The following is a 20,941-nucleotide window of genomic DNA, read 5'->3' on the forward strand; positions in this document are numbered from 1 at the left end:
CACACGCATAACATGCACACATTTATACTGACTCTAGTCATTCTACACACACTCACATTCAACCATCATTTACGCTGCTGCTACTCTGTTTATCATACACCCTGTTGCCTAGTCACCTTGTCCCCCCCTACAAATATTGGAAATATTGGAAATTACCCTGTATATAACTTCTTCTTTTCTTGTGTTCTTCTTATTTCTTATTTTTATTTATCGTGTGTTTATTGATTGATTATTGCATTGTTGGGTTTAGGGCTTGCAAGAAAAAAAATCACTGTACTTGTGCACGTGACATTAAAACTCAATACACTGCAACAAAAAAAACACAATACAGACTAAAAAGTATCTGAGAATGGCAATTGTTGCTCATCAGATAGGTCAGAGAATGGCCCCAAGTCACCTGTTTTACATTTGACATTGTTTTGTATGTTGCACTTAAGAAGCAATAAACCTAAATCTGCTCAATATCCTGTTCCCATATATTGAGGCACTTGTAGTGAAATCAAAGAACAGATTTTCTACTCCCAAACCACTTGTTTGCTTAGTAGTAGTTACTAAGTAGCTAATTGGGTAGAAACAAGCCTTGAGTTATTGTGTGTGTGTATAGCAACTGTCAAAACAGAGTCTTTTGAAGTGCTTACTCATTATTATGTTCATCATTTCAATGCTCATTTTTCTCTTTAATCTCTAACTTAAGTCATTGTCTATGGTTTTCTGGCTGCAGGCAGCTTAGTAGTCAGAGTGCCATTCTGTATCCAATAGTTTCTCTCTACCAGTGTTTACCGTCACAAAGCTAAACACTTACCAAACTGTGGTAAACAAAATAACCACAACAGGCATGATACAATTTGATTTTATTTGATTTTATTAAAGCCAAGGAGAGAGAGAAAAAAAAGACGGGGAGAAAAGTACAGCAGGAGGGGAGACGCTGTGTTTTCCCTTTTCTAAATGTCTCTTTAATTCTCTTTTCTCTGTCTGCGGTTTCATTCATTCATTCATTGGTGCCTTGTTTTCATTATTATTTCAGGGAGGCAACCAGACGGCCACTGTGATTGCTCTGTGCTCCATTAGGGACTTTAATTTAGCCCAGGAGACGTGCCAACTGGCCATCCGGGATGTAGGTGGCCTTGAAGTCCTCATTAACTTGCTGGATACATAAGAAATCAAATTCAAAGTGAGTAGCCCTCCCAGTCTCAGTCCCTGCTCCCTGCCAATCGGACCTGGTTGCCCGCGGGGGGAACAGAGCTGTGCTGTGTGTGGCAGCCTAGTGTTTCAGATACAAAGAGTATACTGACTGTAGGCCTGGGAAGGCAGGCCCGCTGCCTTTAAGGACACAGTGTATCAATTAGACTCCAATAGACCTAATGAGATGTGTGGGTGCTTTTTATACCGCATGCCTTTATGTTGAAACTCTTTAGTAACTGCTGTCTATTTTTACAGGGGCACGTTTTGGGGGTTTACATAATGCTCTTTATTTGTGCTCCAGTTGACAGATGTGTACCTCATGTTGTTGGCATTGGCTTCACAGTTTTTCTTAATATAGGCCCCAAAAATGTTTTCTTGATTTAAGGAGATATACTTTGTTGACTTATCATCTGTGTGTTTGATTTAGATTGGCTCTCTGAAGATTCTGAAGGAGATCCGTTGTAACAGTCAGATCCGCCGGGCTATTGCTGACTTAGGGGGTCTGCAGATCATGGTGAAGATCTTGGACTCCCCAGACAAGGATCTGAAATATCTGGCCACAGAGACCATCGCCAACGTGGCCAAGTTCCGATGGGCCAGGAGGACAGTCAGACAGCACGGAGGAATCAAGAGACTGGTGAGTATGGTTGGAAGATACATACTGTACTATACTGTAGCACAGTAAAGCATAGCCTTGCAAAAGGGAACATAATAATAATGTCATTTAGACAGACGCTTTTATCCAAAGAGACTTACACAACTGTCGGCATTGACAGTGACACATAAATATATGTGTATGTGTGACCGGTGCGGGAATTGAACCCACAGCTCTGCTGCTGTTGCCAGTAGCATGCTCTAACTAACCCATTACAGAGCCAATTTGGAATCACATACTGTACTGTAGCACAGCAAAGCACAAACTTGCACAACATAGGCCGACCCGGCACAGCACTACACAGAATAACTCCCCCACTACACACCAACACACAGCACAGCCCAACCCAACTCGGCTCTGTTTCAAAACACAGCACAGCAACACACACCTCCTCACAGTACTGGCTCTTCTAGCTACCTTGAGTTTCCATACACTAAGTTCTCTGATAGTCCTCACCCCCCATTCCCCCTTTCCTTGGTCTCATGTGACAAACATCAAAGTCAGTCAGGGGGAAACAGATAGAATGTCCTTTGACATCCTCGGACCTGAGTTTATGTTTATTGACAGAGCGGCATGTGATTAAAGCCTGTGGGCCTTGTATATTTATTGTGAAGTACCAAATCGGATGTGCTCATTGCAGTCATTGCAGAGGAGTGATTAATTTCACGCTAAACTACAGACTGAGACCACCTTTGAACTGCATAACATGTGTAATAGCTTTGCCTGCTCTGTGTCAGTGGCCGTACAGGAACTATGGATTAACACAGCCCTGACACACAGACTGACGGTCATAAAGGGTACCTCTGGGATTTCAACATCGTAACATCAACACGCAGACCTGCTGTTTTTCCACATTCTGAATCTCTTTTTTAAATTATATCAGACCCCACGGTAATATAATTTAATTATGCACCTAATCATGGCCAACAACTTTGCTATTCTCGTTTAATACATTGCGCAAATGGAAACCACAGCTATCATTACAGCATCTCCTGTGGATTTCACATTCACTGAACAAATCCGACATTACTTTTCTAATGTCTGATATAAATTGTATTTGATACACACTGGATCATCGAGTGTGATTTGATTTGTGTGTTGTGCTCTGCGTGTGTGCATGTTCTGTGTGTGTGTGTGTATGTGTGTGTGTCTATGTATGTGTGTGTGTGTCTGTGTGGGTATGTGTGTGTGTATGTGTGTGTGTGTATGTGTGCATGTCTGTCTCTGTGTATGTGTTCCCAGGTGGATTTACTAGACTGCATGCCTGACTCGGCGGCCCTGACAGAGGAGCAGGAGAAAGACGTGGAGGTGGCTCGCTGCGGGGCCCTGGCCCTCTGGAGCTGCAGTAAGAGAACCAGGAACAAGGAGGCAATCAATCCGCAAGGCCGGGGGAATCCCTCTTCTGGCCCGCCTGATCAAGTCTCCCCATGAGAACATGCTAATACCTGTGGTGGGAACCCTGCAAGAGTGTGCCTCAGAGGTGAGGGGCTCACTGTGAGGCTCTGGTCAAAGGAAGTACACTACATAGGGAATAGGGTGCCATTTCGGGCGCATGCATGGTGTGGGAAGCATGTTCAGCAGATTAAGGTATGGAGTGCCACCCTGAAGAGGACCACTGTGTGATTCATCATTGGAACTCAAAACACTGTCTCTGATTGCCTATGTGTTTTCCCTACACTTTAATTTACAGAGAAGTTACAGAATTGCCATCCAGACTGAGGGCATGATCGAGGACTTGGTGAAAAACCTCAACTGTGACAACCACGAGCTACAGATGCACTGTGCCATTGCCATCTTCAAGGTGATCCTGTGCCTCATCCCCCCCCAGTTAAATTCCTGTCTTAGGTCCATACCTATTCTCATTTAAAAGGAACCCATTAACAAGCAAAAATGTACATTGATGCTGGGAATGTGAACAATGCATAAGCATTAGGGCAAAGAACTTCCAAAAATATGTCTATCATAGTTTTTAGATGTGTACTAATAGCCCCAAAGCTATATCTCTTGCCTGTCTTTCCCTGTCTATGTCAGTGTGCGGAAGACAAGCGTACCCGTGACCTGGTACGTCAGTACGAGGGCCTGCAGCCCCTGGTGACTCTGCTGAGCCAGGCAGACAACAAGCAGCTCCTGGCCGCCACCACCGGGGCCATCTGGAAGTGCTCCATCAGCATGGAGAACGTGGCTAAGTAACGTTACGCGCCCTTTTCCTCCCTCCCATTATTATTACCCCTCATTATCACTACAGCCCCACTCAGACTGGAGCCTAACCAGAACCAGAGTTAAACTGTGTGTTTGCAGGTTGTGATCCCATATATTATATATTATTTACTGTAGTGGGGACTAGCCCTGACTTTGACAAATCACCCATGCAGAAGTACATAGATATTTGACTGATGTCCATTTAGCATTTATTGAATGGGTAGCCATAGGTGCTTGTTATACTTAGAAAATATAATTGCTAGTTTAGTGAGCAAGAGTCTTTCGTGTTTTAGAGAGCTAAGTTGATAGTATGGGCAGATGGGTCTACATTACGTTCCAATGGAAAGCATAGTGATAGCAGTTGGGATGAGGGTCGAAGGACTGCAATCACATGTGGTGTTTTTACAAGACCTCTCATTTGTTCATATGGGAGTCTCAAATGTTTAACTCCCAAGTGTAGTCACATCTCGTCCTTTACGTTGTGTCTGGTCGAAGTGATTATTTGGACAAAATGTAGAGTTCTGCCACGGATTCTATTATCTCTGATCTTTTACGTGACTGTTTGCAGGAGGAATGTGCTATTTTCCACTGTTAACAAAAGATGAAGAAAAGTGTTGATTTTATAGACACCCAATAATGTGTTAGTCTAAAGCAGCTCTCCTCCCATTAGTATTGAACATGGGCAAGCAGACAGAGAGAAAGCTGCCTAAAATAATTACTACTTCATAATGTCAGAAATGTAAGCTGACAGACTCTTAAATCATTTGTCATGTTACGGCATGCCCACGTTTACTTAATTGTCATTTAGTTCCCTTCAACAGTGACACTTTCTGGAATCTTTCCTGGCTGGCTTTATTTTGCGTCGGATGATTTTTATGTCAGTAATTTCCCCTAAAAATAAATAATGCCTAGAAATCGTGCCCTGACAGCTGTTGACGGTTGCTAAAAGGTACTCCCATGAAAAAATGATTTAGCTGTATTTATTTTCTTACTCTGGGCTGCTCTGGGGACATACAATACAAGCCATATGCATTCATTTATACCACGGTAACCTCTTAATAAATTCAAGGCTTATTTTCAGAAACGATGCCAACAAACTGATAAGGCTGTGTCTTTTTATATATTTTTACAATGAGTGTTTAAAAAACAATTAAATATGGTTTTATATGATGAATTAAGATATGTGGAAATGTCTAGCCTTTGACTCAAAAACCCTGTAGGATTTAAAATTGCAGAGGGCCCAGTAGTCACACCGGTCTCTCTCCAACTCATATTTCATAACTGATAGAATGATATCCTACATTTAGAGTCTAAGTTAAGTCTTCCCAACTGGAAGCAAGTGCCTGTTGCCACATGAAATTAAACAAAGATCCCATTACAGAAGTATGCCAATAACCCTCTCTTTAAAACAGGTGGATATACACTGAGTGTACAAAACATTAGGAACAGCTTCCTAATATTGAGTTGCACCCCCTTTTGCCATCAGAACAGCCTCAATTCGTCGGGCATGGACTCTACAAGCTGTCGAAAGCGCTCACAGGGATGCTGGCCCATGCGTCACACAGTTGTGTCAAATTGGCTGGATGTATTTTGGGTGGTGGACCATTCTTGATACACACGGGAAACTGTTGATCATGAAAAACCTAATAGCATTGCAGTTCTTGACACACTCAAACTGGTGCGCCTGGCACATACTACCATACCCTGTTCAAAGGCACTTAAAAATGTTGTCTTGCCCGTTCACCCTCTGAATGGCACACATACACAATCCATGTCTCAAGGCTTAAAAATCCTTCATTAAACTGTCTCCTCCCCTTCATCTACACTGATTGAAGTGTATTTAACAGGTGACATCAATAAGGGATCATAGCTTTCACCTGGATTCACCTAGTCAGTCTATGTCATGGAAAGAGCATGTGTAGATTACTGTCTCTGGTGCCAAGTTCATAATGGACAACCAGACCAGTGGTTGTTGTCATAAACAAAAGTGCATGTTCTGTTTGCATAGAAAGAGAAGTGTTGGCTGACAACATATTTAGCTGTAAAGACTAAAGAATTTATACAGTACGGGTTTTCAGGGAACAAAGTGAACCTTTCAGACTGCCTGTCAGTCCTCTGGCTACTAAACAAGCCTTCATATTCAGTCCAGTTCTGCTGTATAAAAAATGGCAGAGATTGGGAGCCCTTCAGAGTGCAGCCTGGCAAGGCGATAAAACAAGTTAACTGCACTGGCAATGAGTAATGTGGCACCTCCGTGCACTTGCTCCCATTACAGGCCGCTTGCCGCAGCGTAATTACTCATAACACTGTTGCTATGCAAAAAGGCCATAATAATAATAGCAATGATTAGCAATGATACTGATAATCGCATACAAAACTGCAATTGGGTGACACTTCATTAGCAAACATCAAACCCCTCAGAAGGGTGCCCTCACACTCATTAAGTGGGGATGTGATAAATAAGTAAGGAATCCAGTCAGTGAGAGAGAGAGAGACCCAAAGGATTGTAACACCCGCTACAATGTTCCCATTTAATGGTTACTTTCCTGTGTAGCGTTTGTGTTTTGTTTAGTTTTTTGGACGGCTCGGGGGGTTGGGTGTGAACGAAGGTAGAAATGTGGCTGTGGGTTTTCCAGGCAGGCAGGCAGGCAGGAGAGGAAACCAGCGTGATGCAGAGTAGAGCACTGAGTGTTTTAATACACACTTACATTTGCAAGTGGATGAGAGTTTTTTTTTATTCTCTCAGGGTTATTTGAATAACATACAAAAATGTCAAGGTCAGACGCAGGTTTGGAATGAAATGACCAAGCCATTTCTGCACCAGGAAAGGCTGCGAACGGTAATAGAGAGTTTCAGGGAGAGTTGTTCAGGGCATGTGTTCATTTCAGAATCAATCATGGGTCGAGTGGTGTTTCGAGACAAAAATATTTTCGGAATATAGTTTTTTTGTATTCACAAGTAGTACATGAACAACTTAAACAAGCCCTTGTGGCCAATAGCAGGCAGCATACTTTTTTGTGAGTTATCTTTAACATGGCCTGACTGTATGGTACAGGCAGGCCCTAAGGTTACATCCCAAATGGCACCATATTCCCTATGTAGTGCACTACTTTTGACCAGGGCCCATAGTGCTCTAGTCAAAAGTAATGGATATAGGGAATAGGGTGCCATTTTGGATGCAGGCCTGAGATGTGAGTAGGGAGACCTCCGCTAAAGTCCAGAAGAATCAGCATCTGTAAGCTATTTGCCTGATTAATGGTGCATCAAAATGAGAGATGATTGATGGTTAAAAATATAATTACCTTCATAACTTAAGTGTGTTTGTTTTAAAGCTTTACATCGTCTAAATGTCCAGAGATGTAACATTTTCATAAGGCCTGGAATATGGAGGGAGACTAGACCTATAGCCTATATGTATGAAAGGCCTTCATAAAAAAGGCCTTTCAATCTTCCCGTCTCGCACTAGGAAAGTTTTGGACCGTTGTTTCGTGCAGATTTAAAAGCTGATTTATAGGTGCATTGATATGTGGCCCCTTGAACCATATATACTTAGGTGTTATGGACACACACAAACGCTGTGTAAAAACTAAGCCCTGTAACAAAAGAGTGAGGGAATAACTTTGCAATGGAAAGTGGTCCTTGCCAAAACTCAGACTGTATTTGCCAACACAATAATGTTTGTGTGGTTCAGTTACAATTACTGACTATCCATCCAGTCCTACTTCTCTTACCTCTGTTCCAGAGTCTATGATGAACAGACCATAATTATGTATCGTAATGATACTTCTTTCTTGCCTCACATTTCTATCTACAGAACTTTGCTCACCGGAGCCCAAGGCCTATTCAGGCAGCAGTTCACTCTCCTTCATTTTGAAGTGAGTAAATGTTTCTGTTCTACATTAGGCAGTAGAATGTATCCATCTGAAAGTCTCCCAGTCCCTTTATGATCCCATTGAGTGTCTTGGAGGGTCTCTTCCTTTCCCGTGGTCCTTGAAATGACTCTTTCATACAGAGACCCTTCTTAAAAACTAACTGGCTGTGGTATAAAAGGGCAGGCAGGCAGCATTCAAGTTCTTTGCACCACGAATTTGAATGAATGTGTTACTGTAACAGAACTCTTTACAAAAAGAGATGGAGCAACACAATCAATCATAAAGCTGCTACACAGAAGCCTCTCTGTGGTTCCTGTGTCTTTTGACAGGCTTTAATAATGCTTCCACTTGTGTGGAGCCCACTGTTTGTACGAGGAGCTGATTCGGGAAGCTTTGTGTTATGTTTCTTCTGCCATCGTAATTACGCGAGCTGGGATTGGTTTAACAAAAATAGACATGACTCGCAGTCCATTTATCAAAAGTTATGTGTGCAATTACAAGGTAATTCTACTGTAGGAGTGCCCTGCAGATAACACTTCAGTGGTGGCCATTTGAATAACATTGTTTTTCTACGTTAAATCAGTAAAAGTTAGCTTTGGCAGCCACTCCGTTCATTACTGTTTTACTTGCACAGAATGTATTTTGATGGATCGTGACCAAAACCAAATGACCTTGGACACTTTCTACAATAGCCTACGGACTGTGTTGCCAGCAACCGTAACTGTGAATAAAAACAGTTGTAGAACTTAACCGTACATCAGAGGTTTGTTGAGGCTTTCTGCAACCACATTATATCCCTCTTAAATGTTTACTGTAGTCCACCCACTCTATAATTCTGGCAAACAAAGTGAAATCAAAGTAAAACAGGGAGTGAACTAGTCCAAGGCACAGCGAACCTCGGTCATTCAAAGTACATGCGTGGGGAGGCCTTTGAGCAGTCGTGAGGAAACTGCCCTGTTTCCACTGGAACAAGTGAATTGTACTGAAGAAAATACACCCATTTCAATATTCTCTATGTTATCAGACTGTCACCTGGCCAATCTAGGGCATTTCACCTTGCTCAACAAAATTGATAACATCTACAGGATATTGATTATGATTCAGAATTATGTGAGTAAAATATTTAAAATGTCTATCACTGTCCTATTCTTCAAGCCCATACACTTATGTCCAAAGCAGCATATAACATACTGTATAAGGCTATACGGCAACTATATAAAGATTAAAGTGATTGGTTGAATAAAGTGATTGATTGACCCTGGTGCTATGCCTTCCCTCAGGTTCCAGGAGTACAAGGCCTTAGTGGTGGGTCTGCTAACGGACCAGCCTGAGGAGGTACTAGTGAACGTGGTGAGGGCCCAGAAACCTGCCAACAGGGCCACCATCAGGAAGTGTGGAGGCATCCAGCCCCTGGTCAACCTGCTGACCGGAACCAACCAGGCTCTGCTGGTCAACGTCACCAAGGCTGTGGGGGCCTGCGCCACAGAGCAAGAGAACATGGCATATGTCATAGAGATGTATCATATATTTAATTATGTGGCATAAATCACCCACCCAGTTCAGATGATCAACTGTGGTGGTAAGCGCTTTGTTTGAAGTCTCACTTACGACCAGACATGTCTTTGCAAGCTCTTCAAAATGTGTCATAACCTCTGTTATTAGCGGCCATTCAGCATCATAATTGGTCCTAATAATGTTGTTGACAGACAGTGTTATGACACAACTTGGCATGTGTCCTAATGATAATGTCAGGCTATGATCTTAATCATTCATCTTTACGAGGTAGGTTTCATGTTCTTCTTCAGCTGAGTGACAGTTTTAAAAGCCTTGTTTATTGACCCTGCTGTAATAAATATGGTTGTGGTGGCGCGTCCCACAGTTTTACTGTACTTCTGTGGTCATTCATGTTGCTGGGCTGGTCAGGGTAGCATACCTTCAGCCATCCAAGCCCTCAGGGCTGTACAAATATAAACACTGAACACATACAGTCCAGTCCTGCTTCTAGACTACAGTATGTGCTCATTTGGTTTCAATGCTACCAAACGCTGCATACAGTACAGTATACAGTCCCATCTGAATTTCATTGCTTTTACAAGGCTGTTACAGACTACAAGACCCTTACTCAATTAACACTGGACACAAATAAATAACTTACGTCCGAGTACGTTTTGTTAGGCAAGCCATTAACACCATTGTCAGGAAAAAGTTATATGGTTAAGATAAGCAGAACTACAGTGGTGCAATAAAAAGTGCAGAACGTTGTTGTGAAGAAATAAGGCCATTTCAGCAATTAGGCTAGCTAGCCTAGCTTCTGGAAGACATTCAACACACACAGCCCAGGCAGAATATTATATCAGAACACATTCATTCAAGGCCATGTTTTCTCATGGAATGTATATTTAGGCCTTGTCATTTTGCATTTACATTTAGTTGTGGACAGAAAGTCGTTATTTCGACAAGTGCTTTTTGTATGTCTTGTGGCAGTGACTTATTTTGTGGACCTGTTTGTACAGTAGTTCGCTGAGCAATTAACATAGCTCACATTTGATTGTTTCCTGCTCCAGACCACATATGGTCAGAGCTGGTTCTCAGATGAAGGACCATTGTCTCACTGACTTACTGGACTACAGGGTGATGTCTGTTTGTCTGTTGCATTCAAATTCAGGTGCAAAATCCATGTCAGTTATCTTGGCTTTGTATTCCTGGTGCAGGGTCACATGGCCAGGAAAAACTCCTGGCCGTAGTTGTTCCCTTACAAAAAAATAAATACGTCAAATTTGCAGTTTAACTTTAAAATCGAATTTTCACATTGTGAAATAGCTGTTTTCACATGTTTTAGATTATTAGATTTAGAGTTCACATGTTAACACCACCTTTTCACGTGAGAAATAAAGCGTGTTTTCACCTCACGTGAATTGCAGTTTCGAAAATCGGATATGCAGTTTCACATGTGAAAAACTGTTTGACAGTCCTAGTTGACATTAAAGTGTGAAAATGCACATGTGAAAGTGTAGCGGACATGAGTCGGTGATGGTTGGTCACATGTTTTTTGGTCCTCTTGGTTGAATGGTCAAGATGTTGGCCAGGTTCTAATCCCGGCAGTTACAAAAGCACACATGTGAAATGTATAATATCACCTGTGAAATGTTGGGAAACCACATGTGCACATGAGTCATGTGAAAATGTAATATATGTGAAACTTCATACGTGTCCGAAAACCACGTGTCTGACTTACACGTCTGTGATTTGTTCACCTGTGAAACCTCACATGTGTCTCGCTCGTGTACATTTCACATATAAAAAATCAATTTGTTTTCCCTCATTTGTGTTTTTTCATGTTCTTTTCACATGATTTTTTAATGTTTTCTTTATTGGAACGGTTGCTATTCAAAACTAACTTTTAAAAAACTTTTTTTTTTAATTAGCTTATTTTTATTCTAAGCTATTGCACTGTATGGTTAATGACATCATAGAAAGTATCACATTACAATCCCTCCTAGTACTTTTATGTAACTTACAAGAAAGAACATACGTACTGCAAATGCCTTGAGTCTTTGTGGTCTCCCCGTTTCCATCCCTCATCCAAACTGTCAGTTGTCTCCTTCATGCTAACGTGTTTCATACCTGCTCTTGTGAGGACAGCACTTTTCTGGCACTTGATATGAAGTTTAGTTTGTTGTTGGGCTTGATTTAGGAGGCCCCGTAGACTGGAATCTTATGTTATGATCCCCCAGACTGATTTATGTGCAAACGGAAGACAGATGGCGCAGGGGACTTCTCCTGATGAGTGCTCGCTCGTTGCCAGTCACGGAGATACCGTGATTAGGGAGTGTTTAAGTCATTATGACAGCATTCAATGTCGGCCTTGTTGGTGGAAGCACACATGGGAAACACGTTACATGTTATTTATACCAGACAACGGGCGCACTGTGGCGTAATTCTTTGGGTTCCCAGACCCTGACTACAGCCTTGACTACAGTCATGTACGCAGCATGAAATACGGCTTATGCTTAAGTAAACTTCAACTCAGACGCAATGAAATATAGAGAGATCTGTCTACTGGCTCTGTTTGATTTGGAAAGAAGTACCCCTGGACTACCCACCATACAGTATAATGTTGTTTTGGTTCTATATATAAATATATATCTATGGACTTCACTCACTATACATGAATTTACACAAGTTAACCTTTGGCCTACCATCACGTAGGCGGTCAGTGATTTCTCATGAAGATTCACTTTACCAGACGAGACAGCGAGTGGGTTTTTAGAGCTGTGGTGGAAACAGAATTGGACTGTTGAAGGTTGGTTTGTGATTGAAAACTCATTCAGCTAAATGTCTGATCCCTTTGATCCTGCCCTGTGATGGGTATTCAGGGTCTGGACATGGGCAAACTGATACTGTATGGCCCAGCCCAGCCGAGCCAGCTCTGAGAAAGAGAAGCTCTCAAATGCTCCTCTTAACTGTGAAAGTATGGTGTAGATCACACTGACTGGGCCCACTGTAATATCACTTTCTCTCTTTTCTCTTCCTCCTCTCTCTTCTCTCCCTCTCTCCCTTTCTCTTCTCTCTCTCTTTCTCTGACTTTGTCTCTCTCGCCCTCTTTCTCTTCTCTCTCTCCCTCTCTCACTTTCTCTTTCTCTTCCTCTCTCTGTGTCTCTCTTCCCTCTCTCTCTCTATTTTCTCTCTCTCTTCTCTTTTCTCTTCCTCAACAGGATCATTGACCGTCTGGATGGGAGTGCGCCTGCTTTGGTCCTTGTTGAAAAACCCAAATCCAGATGTCCAGGCCAGTGCTGCATGGGGCATTTGTCCATGCATTGAAAATGCAAAGGTACAGTACGTAACTTTTTTTTCCACTCACAGTTGCAATACATTTGTTTTAATTATTTAATTATAATGACAATTCTGCATAACAACAAATTTAACAAATATTACACTGTTATAACACTACATAAGTCTCAAGTTTGCCATAAAAGTTGTCATTGTTGTTCTATTGCAGGTTTATATTTGTATGTTGATCATTGCTGTAATATGTTTATCGTGTTTGAATCCCTCTCTCTGCCACTGTTATATCATCATGTCAGCCTCCACAAGACTCTCTCTCCTAAAAGATGCACTATGCAGAAATCTCTTTGCCATTTCCCGGTTGCAAAAATTCTAGTTTGCCTAATTTCAGTTTATGTGATAAAACAAGCAAGTATAGTGTAGAGTATAATTGTACCATCTAAACCGCTGTGAAATATATTTTCCATAACCAAAAATATTGTATTTTCAGCTGCATGAAGCTGGTGTACAAAACCGAAAGTAAAAGACGCAAAAACGAAACTTAAAAACGGGAAGCATAGAAATATCACAGATAGAACAGATCTACCGCTTCTTAGACTTACTTTCAATGAGAATGAAGTTACATATTGCAGCTTTAAAGACAATCTGGTGTTGGGAGGTTGCAGCAGGGGCAGCGCTTACATGAACCCTCCACTAATATAAAGCAGAACACGCTGCTCTTTGTTGGTGAACTGGGAAACAGGCAGCAGGCAGGCAGGCAGGGAGAGACTTGGAAGAGTAATATCCTGTGGCATAAGTTCTGATTCCTCTGTTGAAAATCCTCCATCAACATGCTCTGAGTTACAGTGTCACACAACCAGCAGCAGTTTCTTCTTACACAACAAGCAGGGTGCCAGACAGACAGGCCGTGTCTCCTGTGACCCCATGCTGCATATTCAGCCTAGGCTGCTGAACATACTTCTACTGTACAGTCCTCACGACATTAGGGCCGACTGTATAGCATGCATATACTGTTTACATTTACATTTTAGTAGACACTCTTATCCAGAGCGACTTACAGTTAGTGCATACATTATTTCATATTTTTCATACTGGCCCCCCGTGGGAAACGAACCCACAACCCTGGCGTTGCAAACGCCATGCTCTACCAACTGAGCTACATCCCTGCCGGCCATTCCCTCCCCTACCCTGGACGACGCTGGGCCAATTGTGCGCCGCCCCATGGGTCTCCCGGTCGCGGCCGGCTACGACAGAGCCTGGATTCGAACCAGGATCTCTAGTGGCAACCGATTGACAAGCTGTTTATGTTAATCATGTCGATAATCTAATAGAACAATGTTCCATTTGTATTTTGGAAAAAATATACAACGGCCCGGGGAATCAAACCCACTGACAGATATATTTCAGCAGTTCTATATGAATGCAATAGACTGTTTGTGCATTCCAAATTGCACCATGTTCCCTAAACAGTGCACTACTTTTGACCGGAGGGCCCATAGGGCTCTGGTCAAAAGTAGTGCACTATATAGGGAATAGGGTGCCATATGGGATGCACAAACAGTCTATTGCATTCATATAGAACTGCTGAAGTATATCTGTCAGTGGGTTTGATTCCCCGGGCCGTTGTATATTTTTTCCAAAATACAAATGGAACATTGTTCTATTAGATTATCGACATGATTAACATAAACAGCTTGTCAATCGGTTTAAGTTTAAACAGATACATTGGGTCCAGCTCAGGCAGGTGTCTCAGTCTCAGTTAGGGTGAGGGAGCTTTTCACTTGCTAGAAGGAACTTTTCTGGTCCAGAAGTGTTGCAAAAATGATATATGGCAACCATATGGTCCGGCCGCAGCTCAACTCACTATTTGAACGCTAACAAAGTTTGACAATGTTTGTCTGGACTCTACAGTGCCAATTTTTGTAGGAATACATGAACATGCTATTTGGTTGATTTCTGAGACAGGGTCAATGACAAGAGCTAAACAGTGCAGGGTTTTGCCCGTCGAGGAGAGCGAGGGGAATTCGATACTGCTTGGTGTAGTAGTAGTTATTTAGATAAAACCCCCATGTGGTTTTAGTTAGCAGCTCCACAGTGGATTTTTGAGAGAATCATGGTGTAAATGCAGCTGCTGGATGCTCCAGTCCAGTCCATACCTCTACTCGTCCTCAGACACACTTAGACACATAGAGAATTCAGAAACAGTACGCCCCACTACCGGCCTGCCTGGCTTGCCTGGCCAGCTCTGTGCTGTGAGTAAAGCCCCAGTCATTATTGCATGCAGGCAGTCAGCAGGGGCTTTGCAGTGAATCAGTAAATTAGCTTTGTTCCCTCAATCAAGGATGTAACCTGCCCTGCTGTTCATATAATGAAGTGCATCATTAATTTGCCAGGACATGGACAACTTGCGATGAGTGATGTATTTTTTATTTTACATCGTAGCCTACCGTATAGCAGCATATGAAAGTAGGAGCCTGATTGCTTGCTGGAGAGGGTCAGGGCAAACTAGCCTGCTGCGCCACTTGGGCCGGCTTCCTTCCCTCTCCCTCGGTCTAGGCTACAGTGGCTTGCGAAAGTATTCACCCCCCTTACCATTTTTCCTATTTTGTTGCCTTACAACCTGGAATTAAAATGGATTTTGGGGGGGGGGGGGATTTGTATCATTTGATTTACACAACATGCCTACCACTTTGAAGATGCAAAATATTTTGTCTTGTGACACAAACAAGAAATAAGACAAAGAAAACTGAAAACTTGAGCGTGCATAATTATTCACCCCCCCAAAGTCAATACTTTGTAGAGCTATCTTTTGCAGCAATTACAGCTGCAAGTCTCTTGGGGTATGTCTCTATAAGCTTGGCACATCTAGCCACTGGGATTTTTGCCCATTCTTCAAGGCAAAACTTCTCCAGCTCCTTCAAGTTGGATGGGTTCCGCTGGTGTACAGCAATCTTTAAGTCATACCACAGATTCTCAATTGGATTGAGGTCTGGGCTTTGACTAGACCATTCCAAGACATTTAAATGTTTCCCTTTAAACCACTTGAGTGTTGCTTTAGCAGTATGCTTAGGGTCATTGTCCTGCTGGAAGGTGAGCCTCCGTCCCAGTCTCAAATCTCTGGAAGACTGAAACAGGTTTCCCTCAAGAATTTCCCTGTGTTTAGCGCCATCCATCATTTCTTCAATTCTGATCAGTTTCCCAGTCCCTGCCGATGAAAAACATCCCCACAGCATGATGCTGCCACCACCATGCTTCACTGTGGGGATGGTGTTCTCGGGGAGATGAGAGGTGTTGGGTTTGCGCCAGACATAGCGTTTTCCTTGATGGCTAAAAAGCTCAATTTTAGTCTCATCTGACCAGAGTACCTTCTTCCATATGTTTGGGGAGTCTCCCACATGCCTTTTGGCGAACACCAAACATGTTTGCTTATTTTTTTCTTTAAGCAATGGCTTTTTTCTGGCCACTCTTCTGTAAAGCCCAGCTCTGTGGAGTGTACGGCCTAAAGTGGTCCTATGGACAGATATAGTATGAAAAATGTATGCACTCACTAACTGTAAGTCGCTCTGGATAAGAGCGTCTGCTAAATGACTAAAATGTAAATGTAAATGTAATACTCCAATCCCCGCTGTGGAGCTTTGCAGTTCCTTCAGGGTTATCTTTGGTCTCTTTGTTGCCTCTCTGATTAATGCCTCCTTGCCTGGTCCATGAGTTTTCGTGGGCGGCCCTCTCATGGCAGGTGTGTTGTGGTGCCATATTCTTTCAATTTTTTAATAATGGATTTAATGGTGCTCCATGGGATGTTAAAAGTTTCAGATATTTTTTTATAACCCAACCCTGATCTGTACTTCTCCACAACTTTGTCCCTGACCTGTTTGGAGAGCTCCTTGGTCTTCATGGTGCCGCTTGCTTGGTGGTGCCCCTTGCTTAGTGGTGTTGCAGACTCTGGGGCCTTTCAGAACAGGTGTATATATACTGAGATCATGTGACACTTAGATTGCACACAGGTGGACTTTATTTAACTAATTATGTGACTTCTGAAGGTAATTGGTTGCACCAGATCTTATTTAGGGGCTTCATAGCAAAGGGGGTGAATACATATGCACGCACCACTTTTTTGTTATTCTTTTAATTTTTTATTTTGAAAAAGTTCTTTTTTTCATTTTACTTCACCAATTTGGACTATTTTGTATGTCCATTACATGAAATCCAAATAAAAATCCATTTCAATTACAGGTTGTAATGCAACAAAATAGGAAAAACGCCAAGGGGGATGAATACTTTTGCAAGGCACTGTACATCACGCACACCGACCAGATAATGTGTTTTCTATTTAATTTAATCTTTGGGGAAAAGGGACAGCAGGATAGCAGGGGCCTTACGTGTGTAGCTTCATAATGCTGCGGTTTTCAGGGATCTGGGGTTCTGTCCAGGCCATGAAAGGGATCCTCACTAGTCTGTCACAGCTGGTGGCTTGAGAAGCACTTCCTCTGTCGCTGGTGAGTCGTGGCATCATCAGTATTCCTTAGGAAATGCTTCCTGTGCTGTGTGTTGGGGCAGAGCGGAGCAGGGGGTCAGCTCCTGGCTCTGGCTCTGGCTCTGGCCCGGCACACACTGTTCATCCTCTGGCACCACATCTGAGGGGAGCAGAGAGAGAAACACCACCATGTCCTGTCCAGCTCTCTTGAGTCCTGGTCTGTCAGAGCTAGAAGGCTCCATTCAATACTCCTCCCTGCCTGCACTCCTGTCCCTTGTTAAATAGGCCACTCACATTGAGGCTCGTGTGATTGTGGTTAACCAGTGTGCTCATTGCTTTATTTATCCTTTATTTAACGAGTTGAGTCCCATTGAGATGCAAATCTCTTTTAAAAGTGAGCCCTTGGCTTGGTACAATCCCACACAACCTTCAAAGGGAGGGGGTTATGATTAATCACCCAGACAATAATGTCTACGGACAGAAATCTAAGAGACATGCTATATTAAATCCTCAATGTCGTAGATGGAGAGATAATGTTGATGGAGATGTAGATGGAGCATGCTTTGTGACGATTTGCATTCTGCCATCTCTAATTATACACTTTCCATAATCTTGGTTTACTATTTTCATATTACTGGAGACATTACAGGCTGGCAGTAGCTATGTATGCTACCTTCATACTCAGTGGTGGAAAAAGTAAAGATACCTTAATAGAAAATGACTCAAGTAAAAGTAAAATTCACCCAGTAAAATTCTACTTGAATAAAAGTCTAAAAGTATTTGGTTTAAAATATACTTAAGTATCAAAAGTAAATGTAATTGCTAAAATATACTTAAGTATCAAAAGTGAAAGTATAAATCATTTCAAATTCCTTATATTAAGCAAACCAGATGGCACCATTTTCTTGTTTTTTTATTTACGGAATGCCAGGGGCACACTCCAACACTCAGACATAATTTACAAACGAAGCATGTGAGTTTAGAGTCCGACAGATCAGAGGCAGTAGGGATGACCAGGGATGTTCGGTTGATAAGTGCGTGAATTGGACTAGTTTCCTGTCCTGCTAAGCATTCAAAATGTAACGAGTACGTTTGGGTGTCAAAGAAAATGTATGGAGTAAAAAGTACAATATTCTCTTAAGGAATGTAATGAAGTAAAAGTAAAAGTAGTCAAAAATATAAATAGTAAAGTACAGATACCCAAAAATATGACTTAAGTAGTACTTTAAAGTATTTTTACTTAAGTACTTTACACCACTGTTGATACTGTATATTTCCCCCTTTGGTGGCGATTATGTTGAGGTATGATTTCAAAAGCGTCCTGATCTGCCAAGCCTCAATGAAGGCCGCGTATGTGTCCGCTCTCTTCCGAGGTGGTTCTGAGAGAGGCTCACCAGCAGCGTAGCCCCATAAGTGTCTGAGAGTTCTGTGGTATCAGCTAGCCCACTGGTGCCCATGAACTCAAACCAGGGTCTATGGTGCCAGCTTGGCCTGAACGATCAGGGAAACACACTGACTCCTTCAGTTCCTCCGTGACTGACTCCGGTCCCTTGTTCCTCTGAACAGTGTAGGCTACATGGAAAGGTCATTAGATACAGATGTACTATCTTAATTTGACCAGTTTCTCACAGCAGGAAAATAATCCTGCAGCAACAGGAAATGTGAACTATTATGTGGATTATAATTAATGGACATTTTTGTAGGGGTTGATACATTTTTTGGTAGGATAAATCAAATCTGACATTTTAAAGTGGAAATTACAAACTTTAGAAGCCTGTTTAAACCTTGAATACACTGCAATTAGCATTTCCTGCTGAAAATTCTCTGCAACAACAGAGTGATCAAATGAAGATAGAACTTCTGTAGGCATTCTGTTGAGTATTAGTGTTGTGAACAGTGTTGGCCTAACCTACATTGAGGGGTAGAAAAGGGAGTCCAAATAACTCCTCATCCAAATGGATAGGCTGACATTAGATAGGTCTGCTGTAGAAGTATTAGTTTCCCTTGGCCCTCGTATTACTTGGCAAGAAATCCCCAAAAACTTACCCTGTTGATTTCTGTAAATGGCTTTTTATAACAAACAGAACCTATCTCACCTATTTGGCGTGCTTGATGTGGAATAGCTACTGGCACACCACACAGCCTATCCGTATTGACAATGGCCCTTTCCATAGAGCGGAAGCAGGACAGAACCATGGCTACTCACATTACCTCCGATTGGGCTGACTGGCACTGATGGGGTTTTGATTGTTGCTAAGGCTGATGAAAAGGCTTTTTATTTTTCCTTAGCATGTGTGTATCTTTCATTTTCTCTGCTCTGCTCAAATGCCCCGGCTTGCCTCCCTGCCCATTACACAGTATTCTGCTCCCTTTATTTCACAGATTGATAGCACCAAGCTAATAACAGGCTTTTGACTTTTAGGATGCAGGGGAAATGGTGCGCTCCTTTGTCGGTGGATTGGAACTGATTGTTAATTTGCTGAAATCAACAAACAAAGAGGTACTGGCGAGCGTGTGCGCCGCCATAGCCAAAATAGCCGAAGACGAAGAGAATCTGGCAGTCATCACCGACCATGGGGTTGTCCCAATGCTGGCCAAGCTGACAAACACAGTAAGTACATCTCAATGTAGGAGGACATAAAATACCTATAATCCTTCTCAATTAGCCTGTGTGTTTACTGGGAATATTCAGTCCTGTTATAAATTGACTATCCATTATATCATCATAAATTAACTTAATAGTTCTCAGATCCCTGTAATGTTTGAAGGAAGCTCTATTGAGTAGTATTCATAGTTTAGGCCCTGGTCAAAAGTAGTGCACTATATAGGGAATAGGGTACCATTTGAGACGCACCCATAGATGTCTGATGTCTTGTTCTCTCTGTATTACAGACTGATGATAAGCTGCGTCATTACCTGGCTGAGGCCATCGCCCGCTGCTGCATGTGGGGCAGTAACAGGGTGTCGTTTGGGGAGGGCGGGGCCGTGGCCCCCCTCGTTCGTTACCTGAAGTCCAAGGACTCCTCGGTCCACCAGGCCACAGCTCAGGCCCTGTTCCAGCTCTCCAAGAACCCCATCAACTGCATCACCATGCACGAGAACGAAGTGGTCAAGGTATGTTTGTTGGCCCCTGATGTTTTCGTTCACTTCTTTGCTCACAAGCACTTGTCCTTTCCATACCTAGTGGTCAAGGTACTGTATGTTCATTGGCCCATGCAAGTATTTTCATTAATATCTTTGCTCATGATCATTTCCTCCAAGCATTCTCCTCACACCTTCATAGACTTACTTTACATTTTTATTTATATAATTCCTTTAGATTTTCAGTATACTGTAGTTGCACATAAAGTAATTTTTTACATTTTTAGTTGGTGTTTTGAGACAAAATACTTCATCAGCCTTGATGAAAAAGGCTTGGAGCCCCATCACTCTACTTTGTTTTAGTGATGTGTGAAAACATTGGTAATAAACGTTGAAAAGCTGTAACTATTTTCAAAGCCTTTGACCAACGGAGCAGAAACAAAGCTAGTTTTATTCTCGTCCGAAACATGACTCCACTTTCTAACCGTCATGGGAATTCAGCAAAGCAAACAACTCAGTGTGTGCGAAGTGCCACTTCCCTTGTAGACCCTAGATGCCATTACAGAGCAAGTCAAAAGGCTGTATCTTGGGTAACTGTTGCTAAGAGTTGTCCCTGGACATGAGAGCAGAATGCGGCAGTGACATGTTTTAGGCCCAAGGAACAGGGCCACAGTTGTCTAGAGCAACACTGTT

General features: G+C 42.4%; 1 pseudogene across 1 annotated transcript in view; it reads left to right on the plus strand.

Annotated features, from left to right (window-relative positions):
- Positions 1 to 20,941, plus strand: part of LOC311140177 (outer dynein arm-docking complex subunit 2-like) — a 99,717-nt pseudogene that overhangs the window by 20,973 nt on the left and 57,803 nt on the right. The window contains exons 8-16 of the transcript in view: positions 1,025 to 1,171; positions 1,610 to 1,819; positions 3,080 to 3,317; positions 3,528 to 3,638; positions 3,869 to 4,023; positions 9,189 to 9,425; positions 12,624 to 12,739; positions 19,590 to 19,778; positions 20,060 to 20,281. The product of the transcript in view is annotated as an outer dynein arm-docking complex subunit 2-like (transcript). The remainder of the gene's footprint in view (positions 1 to 1,024; positions 1,172 to 1,609; positions 1,820 to 3,079; positions 3,318 to 3,527; positions 3,639 to 3,868; positions 4,024 to 9,188; positions 9,426 to 12,623; positions 12,740 to 19,589; positions 19,779 to 20,059; positions 20,282 to 20,941) is intronic.

Source organism: Coregonus lavaretus (assembly GCF_964263955.1).
Source record: "Coregonus lavaretus genome assembly, chromosome: 2".
NCBI classification, from domain to species: Eukaryota; Metazoa; Chordata; class Actinopteri; order Salmoniformes; family Salmonidae; genus Coregonus; species Coregonus lavaretus.